Here is an 8,203-nt window from a genome sequence, read left to right as displayed (position 1 = left end):
TCGTGAAAAAGGCTTATTGTTCTCTGTCATCCTGTAACCAAATTCAGGGTGTTTTTTTGGAGAATGTTCCACCATCTGTAAAAGCTCATTAAAACAGATGCACTCAAGTAAAAGCAACGTTTAAAGCTTGCAACAGGCGGTGAACAATCATTGTAAAATGTTTTTTATTAATTTTTTGCATCCAAAAGGTGCTGGTAGTAACATAACAGAGACCATGGAGCTTAATGTCAATGTTAATGTGGAGCATAAGCCACCATACAGCCACTGATTATTCTTCTTTAGTGCATTAAATACATTTATACTTGTCCTGATGAATCAAATTGAGACAGGGCCAGTTTTTTTCATGTGGTATTTATCAATCGGACAGTCTCTCTAATAAATTCCATTATAATATTTCCGCAGAGTTTAAAGGAAGCAATTTTTGATTAATCCTTTTTTTTTTTGGCCAAAATTTCATTCATTGTTAATGAAAATGTATTTCCAGTTATTCAAGCTCACACTGCTGGCTCTCCAGAAACCAATGTTCCTTGAAATTAGCTGTTTCTCATCACTATCATCCAGGGCATTGATCCATTACCTGAGCTCAAATTGAACGGCACCTTTTCCCTCTAATTAAGAAAATAACTTCATAGGCACACATCTGCCAAATGACGGAAACAGAAAATAGAAAAGAGAAGAAGGTGTGGTATGAGTTGCAGAAAGGGAAAATCACAACAAAGAACAAGAAAAAGCTCTGTTGTACTAAGTACTACTCATTAGTTGCTGGTCAAGCAAATTACATTGATTGTTTTTTTCTGCATCAGTAGCCCAAAGGGACTTTTAAAGGTATATTAGACATGCTGTCAATCAGTGTTTCCAATGTAAGAAGCTTGTAATGACTAAACACAGAGCTCTCTGCGTTGAAATTTAAATTGAATCTGCTGTACGAAGGTAGGATTGGTTAAGAAATTATCAAAAAATCAAATTCATGGTCATGCTGAAATTGTAACAACAGAATATACAGGAAAGAGTAAATTGAATTAAGTAGTTGCTTGAAAGCATCAACAGACTGCTTCACTGGTCTTTCATTGAAGGAATAGTTTGACATTTTAGAAAATACACTTACTCAATTAGTTAGATAAGAAGTTTGATACCATTCTCATGTCTATACATAAATATGAAGCTACCAGCAGCCAATTAGCTTAGATTAATACAAAGCCTTGAAACAGGGTTGAGGCAGCTAGCCTGGTTCTGTCCAAAGGTAACAAAATCCACCTACTAGCACCTCTAAAGCTCACTAAGTAACACATTACTGTTTGTTTAATCTGTACAAAAACCAAAGGGTGAAAACGCAACTTTTTGTGTTGCAGAAGGTTTCTGCCAGACTATGTCTTGGTAACTTCCTGCAGTCTCAATAGCCAGTGGTACACGCACAATCAGTACACATGCAGTAGATGCACTCAGGCTTACATAAATAAAACATACACATGCAAACACATTTGTCAATGTGCATGTCTAATATCTCTCCCAGCACTAACTGCAACCATGTGTTCCCAATGTGGAAGAATCTGAGCTTTTCCTAAATATTTATGTGCTCCAAGTGGCTGCACTCACACACTTCCACAGCTGAGATTTGTTTTTATTGGGTTACACTGCTGATGATGTCCTTAAAGGGAAAATGCATTGATTTTATAAGCAGATATTAATGCTTGAGCCACTCCTGAAATTGTGGATAAAGAATAACTTTATCACGGCCTGAGCACTTTTCCTCACCCTTCCCTTCTGGGATGAGTCATAAATCACCAAAGTGATGAAGGACACTAAACAGAAGTGGTTTTGATATCTGTGTTTGATCACTGGCAAGGAAAAGCACCTGAAATTAGTTTCCGATGGGAGCTGAATTAGGAAACGTTGCTGCATGTCTCACAATTTGGAACTCAGCAAACGCTGGTAATCCATCTCGCTCTCAGAGGCTACGAATAGGTCCAGACCTTTTTTTCGATCATCTACAGAAATATTTTAAGTCCGTGGTCCCCTGCTGCCCAAGGATCTCATGGTCCACAACAATTCTCAGGATGAAAATATCTCCCTACTCACAGAGGTTTGGCCATGGTCAATGTCAAGAGAGCTATCTGTTAGGCCTTATTTTGGGACTTATTTACAAACTTCCATGCAAAGTTTATTTTGACTCATGTACTTTTTCCCTTTTGGCATGTCATCCAAAAAGATTCTAAGATGATCACAATGCTTCAACTAAATGTTTTTGCTATTCATGTTACATGTCCACATGTTTCTTTGCACATTATGTAAACTTCCCAAACAAGAATACAGGAGTTACGTTTTCCACAGTTTGTTGGAACGGCCACAAATCACTCACATATCATCTTGGCTCATGATTACTCACAGCAATACATCCAGATTATCTGTTGCCAGTTATCGACTCTGCTGTGAGGATGCACTTGATGTCCTCACACTGTGGAGGATCCAGCGAGATGAGATTTATAATAGCAGCAAAAACTTATGACCCTATAAATATACCATCTACCTTTTGGTATGATGACTCTTTCCAGTGAGGGAAGCATCTCTTTTGTCAGACTTACTGTGATGAGGTCTTCCGCCTGGCAGTTCACAACACAAAACAGAGCAGTCTCTATCCAACCACAAATAATGCTTCCAAAAGGTGAACAATGGTGACCTTGTCTGATAATATTAAGGCACCTGACAAATTTTGAAAGATACAGATTGCCTCGCGGTTTTTCACCCTACTTCCGATCACACTTTGCAAACCAGATAATCAATTAAAAATTTACAGCGTGCCTTGCAGCAGTCTTGCTTTATCACTTACTCCAAAAGTGGCCTTGCCTTTCACGAGGTTCGTGGTGACGAAGGATTTCATCAGGCATTTAGCCTATGTCCAATTATAAATATGTTTGCATACATGAGAGCGATGTCAGTCTCTTCTAGGTCATTGTGCTTCTAGAAATTTTAGAATAACAAGATTTCCTGATTCCTTTTACTCTCTAATTCTGACAGATAGATAGGTGTGTCCAGTGATTATTACCAAAATATTTCAGTAATAACTCATTTATCACTATAGTGATAACATTTTTTCTCATTATTGATCAATGAAATATATAATTCATTGATCAATAATGAGAAATACCTCTGCTTTTTATTTTATTGCAAATAAGACTTATATTTACATTATTTTATTTCTTATTTTACATACTATGTGTTAGCAAAGGTTTCTTTTCAACAATGTTATAAAAGTTCCTTAAATCTGTGGAACATGTTAGTTATTATGTTTTGCAATTAAATAAATTTGAATAAAATTGTAATTTTCCAAGTCATTTCCATCCCTACCTGCTACCCACACTTAAAAGTAAAAATAGAAAATGTCAAACTGTATAGTAAGCTACAGTACATTAGTTGCATTTTTATGTTGTGGTTGGGTTTAGTGGTCCCGGCTGTGTATATAAAATCTGGCTACGGCCCTATGTACAATGTGAAAGTATTTCTTGTAGAGACAAATCCATGGAGAATTATAATGCCCCTTGTTAGGTAAAAGGAAAAAGTCTCACAGTTGGAGTACTTCTATGAATCAGATAATTACAACAGGTCACTGAGCCTAAAACTCTTTTACAACGTTTTTCAGATTTTGGTGTACACAGTCTTTTGCCTCTTTCAGCTCTTTGTTTTAGTTTTCCAGCTGCTTATTCTTTGGTTCACTCTCACAGCTTTCATAGCATTGTTTTCAGCCACAGCCAAAAAGCTCTAAAAGGTTGCTACACTAACTGCCCAATACCAAACTGCATACAGACACAGTTAGCAACTAGCTGGTGAACACAGTGGAACATTTAGCAGCTAAAAAGCCAGATATTTTCCTCAGGTGTGATGGAGACCAAAATCAGGCTAAAAGTGGAAATTGGACTTAAATTCATCAGGTGGCCAGAAACATGACTCCAACTTAATGCTATGTTGCTCTGTGTTAGCTTTATGTGTAAATAGGCAACTGTTTGCAGTGAAGTTCACAACATCAGCTTCAAAAGTTAAGGGTAATGTCCACATTGTGTTCACAGCTCTCACATGGCCACAAAATCAGTTATTGCAGATTTACATTTTACATAATTCATTTCAAAACTTTTCAGTTCAGCAAACATACCTGTTCACTTGCAGTTGTTAACACTGATTTCTTATTGTTTCATATATATGTAACTGTATTTCGAGAGGTAAAGAGACATTAAGTCTCACTAAGTGTCGAGAATGGCTCATGGCAACAAACCAACAATAATTAGAATAAAATTCATAATGAACGATGAAAAATACCAGAATTCTCCTTTATAAAATGCATGATCGTATTGTTGACAGTCACTAATTTAACAACATGCTGTTAAGATTGAAGTCACACAGTATATTGATGCTTCATGGGATGTGATGGAAAACTGCTGCAGGGGCATTGACTTTCAACTCAAGCACATACCAGCTAAACCACAGCTGTGTTGTAGATATTTTTTAAAAAACAGAGAAGGCAGCGGGGGCTTAGAAGAGAATCATGTTTGATGAGGAAAAGCCAGTTTTATATACTGACAGCTTTTTCTTCCTCTACAGGGGGCCTGGTGTGACCTCAGTGTGTCCGGGGCCGTGGTCATATCATCAGAAACCTCTTGCTGCTTTCAAAGATCTTTTCCCATTTCAGATGTCCTGGCTAACCAAACAGGCCAATACTATGAGATATGGAGCCACTTCCCACAGAAAATGTCACATTATGGTCTATAAATATGTTGGGGGTGGGGGTTTACAAGAGAGGCCTCCTGTAAATTCCAGAGCGTCTTGTTTTTACTTTTAATTATAATGTGTAAATTATTTTATGAGCCTTTTTCCAAAGATCAGGAATCCCTTGATGGGTTTTAGCAGCTCAAAATATACCAGTTCTGAGAAGAGAAAAATGAGTGTGGGACGAGTACAGTGCACCTGGTCCTGATGGAGGACAACGTGTTCCTTCTCTTCAATGAATAAAATCGATTTGAATAGACAGCGTCAGCAGATCATTACTCATCTGTCTTGACCTTTCTGCCTGCTTCCTGAAGAGCAGTTTATACATTTTTTGGCTTTGTATAACCTCAGACACAGTCACATGTATTATCTAGTTTTTACAGGATATTCTGAGAAACGGGGAGCCACTGACGCAGGAAGACTCCCCATCACTTCACCCAAACTGAATAGGTTTTAATTGCAACTTCTGAGCTGAGGTCAGGTTACCTATCATGGCATTGCGTTCAGATAATCAGATCAGATCATCTATACTGGTTAAATAAATAAATAAATATACATACATACATACATACATACAGTACATATGTGTGTGTGTGTGTGTGTGTGTGTGTGTGTGTGTGTGTGTATATATATTATAGAGCCCATTACGTTTAGTTTGCACCAAAACCCTCACTATTCATCATCAGTCATTTGAAACAGTATAAGCGATAAGAAAATGAAGTTATTGGAAAGTATGACAGCAAAAGTGTCACCAAATCCAACAAATTCATCAGCCAAATTCTAAAAGATTGATGGGGTACAAGACAGATTATGCCAAAAATGTTGACTGTCTCAGCCAAAAGTACATCAAGTACACTCCAAACTGCTACAAATATCCTGAAACAGTCGACCAAAACAGAAAGTCAGATGAAACCCTACAGGCTAACTGCAATTCTGATATTTACAAATTCAATTCATGCAGTTAGATAAACCCACTATTTTAAATTATTAACTTATTATAAAACATTATGAGAGTTTAAATAGGACTAAGAATTACAGCCACTCCTGTGGCCTGTGAGGCTGTACTTGCTCCACATACTATCATGCTCACAATTACAATGCTAACATGCTGACATTTAGCAGGTAAAATGTTCACCATCTTTGTTTAGTGTATTAGCATGAAAACAATTTCTAATTAGCACTAAACACAAAGTAAAGCTGCAGATTATGGGATTGTCATAGGTTTTGATTGTCTGCAATAAATAGCAATTCATCCAGCAATTGTTGAGACATTTCATTCAAAACCACAAATGTCAACCTCATGCTGGCTGGTGGGGTCTAACTATAGGCTGTAAAGAAGTGGATGTATTACCGTGACCTCACCCATTGGTTTGAAGGTCACCTACAAGTCACCATGGTAGAGACTTGTCAATCACAAGGTAGTCCCGCCCTAAAGTATACCCTGCTCTCATCTATTTTCCTCTAAATGGGACCATAATTTACTAAATGAACACATGCTTCTTCTACTTCTACTTTAGCATCAAGTTATTGATAAATATTCAACGTCAGGTCAAGTTAGCAACAGTAGCCTAAATACGAAATGTCTGGTTGGACCAATCAACCGACTGGCATTGCCATCCCCGCAGCCAACATCGCTTACGTGGATAAATATGTATATGAGTAATCCATAATTGTCCTATGCCATAGGTTTATAACTTAAACTATAAACTATACTATACTCAACCTCAAGTTTTTTCATACCACTTTGTCTGAATGAGATAAGCATAAACATTTCCTTGATATACGGTGAGTGCATAATTTCAATGAGTGGCTTTTACTAACAGTAATTCATTTAACTCTGAAGGCCCAGTGCCAAGTTTAAATTTAGTTTGCGGCACAACATTAATTAACATACAGACGTGCTTATCGTTCACCTATCGATTCAGAAAGGTTTCCATCCCCAGTTTGCCCCTTTTAATTGCCTTGATGGGCTGAGACACAGGCCGAGACTGGGTATAAGCACTAGCAATAGATGTGTTACTAAAGATCGAAATTTGTGATAGTCATTACTTTGATTTCATTCACATCCGCTAAAGGTTTGGTGTCAAAGAAAGATAAACAAAGAAAGTTGAAATACTATAATTTATCTGATCTGTTCTTATTCTCATGTCAATATTAGTTTGTCAGCTCCATTTGTTCCAGAAAGTGCCTCTCACACATTACACTACACACTCTCACACTCACACTGACAAGCTGACATGTTCATGCTACCCACTCTTTAATCAGTCTGTGCCAAAGTGACAATCAATCTTAAGTTATAAAGACACAAAGATGCACATGCACACACCTATATACACACACATTCCTCTGAAAATGGACAAAACATTTCCCCAAGCACAAATTGCTAGTTACTTCCAGGTAGAATAAGATGGTATTCAAATAGATTACTGGCATTCAAATGGACTGATGTGCAGCTCAGAGGCTCGTCCGTGGAGCCAAATTATTACGATTCCTTTTACGATACTTTTTTTTTAGAAGATGAGCCTGAGGTTGCTACTAACATGCTATTTGATAGAGCCAATCATCACATCTTTGCAGATCTAACAACCTCATTGGAGGTGAAATTGCACAATTTAGGCTGGAAAGTCTTTTCTCGGATTTTATAAGGAAATAATTCCACAGTTTCATTTACATGCCAACAATCACCTGGAGGCTTCTCTCATCAGAGACCACTGTATCATATGCATTGGTATTTCTTCCGCATTGGTCAGACAAGATGCAGAGCACAGTTTTATAAAGTTCCAAGGATGTTGTGGTAGACTGTGGTGGATCAAAGACCTCGTCATCATGATCCTGCAGCGGAAACACTGAACACTCTCCTCACGAAAAACCTCAGAGGCAATCATCTAATGGTTGGGGCTTGCCGCGCTGCTAAATTGTCCACTCAGCAGCACTCTGTGTATGTAGAGCCTGGGCTCCTGCCAGGCCATTTCCAGCCTCAAACATCATCTGCCAAGAATCTTCTCTGATGAACGCACCTTTCTTACAACCCCACCACTGTACGGCCCATCATCTCGCACCCACACCCTGCCCCGGTCCTGTTTTTGTCTTTGTCAAACAACCTGTGCTTACACAAATTCTGCAGCCATGAGCATTTCTGATGGGGTCAGCCCGGGGACCACACCAGATATTTATCAAATTTAAGTGATGCAGCCCTACCTTGACTACTTCGATTCCCTTTTGTCAAATATAAATAGTGCTTAAGAAAGTGCTGGACTTGCAGGTTTCCCACTGACAAAAAAGAAATCACCTTTTTGCCAGCTGTTCATTTCCAGCAGGGCAGGTACCATATCGATGTGCGGCAGTAAATGTGCCATTGTATAGTGTATGGGCAGTCATTGTGACTGTGTGGGCAGGTATGATAACTTATCCTGGATGGCCAGTAATGTCCAGAGAAAGAAGGAGGGAGGGA

The sequence above is a fragment of the Micropterus salmoides genome, unplaced genomic scaffold, assembly GCF_014851395.1.
Source record: "Micropterus salmoides isolate LMB-PRFRI ecotype aquatic unplaced genomic scaffold, ASM1485139v1 Ms_hic_scaffold_272, whole genome shotgun sequence".
Classification (NCBI taxonomy): domain Eukaryota; kingdom Metazoa; phylum Chordata; class Actinopteri; order Centrarchiformes; family Centrarchidae; genus Micropterus; species Micropterus salmoides.
The sequence above is the reverse complement of the archived record's forward strand: the minus strand, read 5'-3'. Positions refer to the sequence as shown.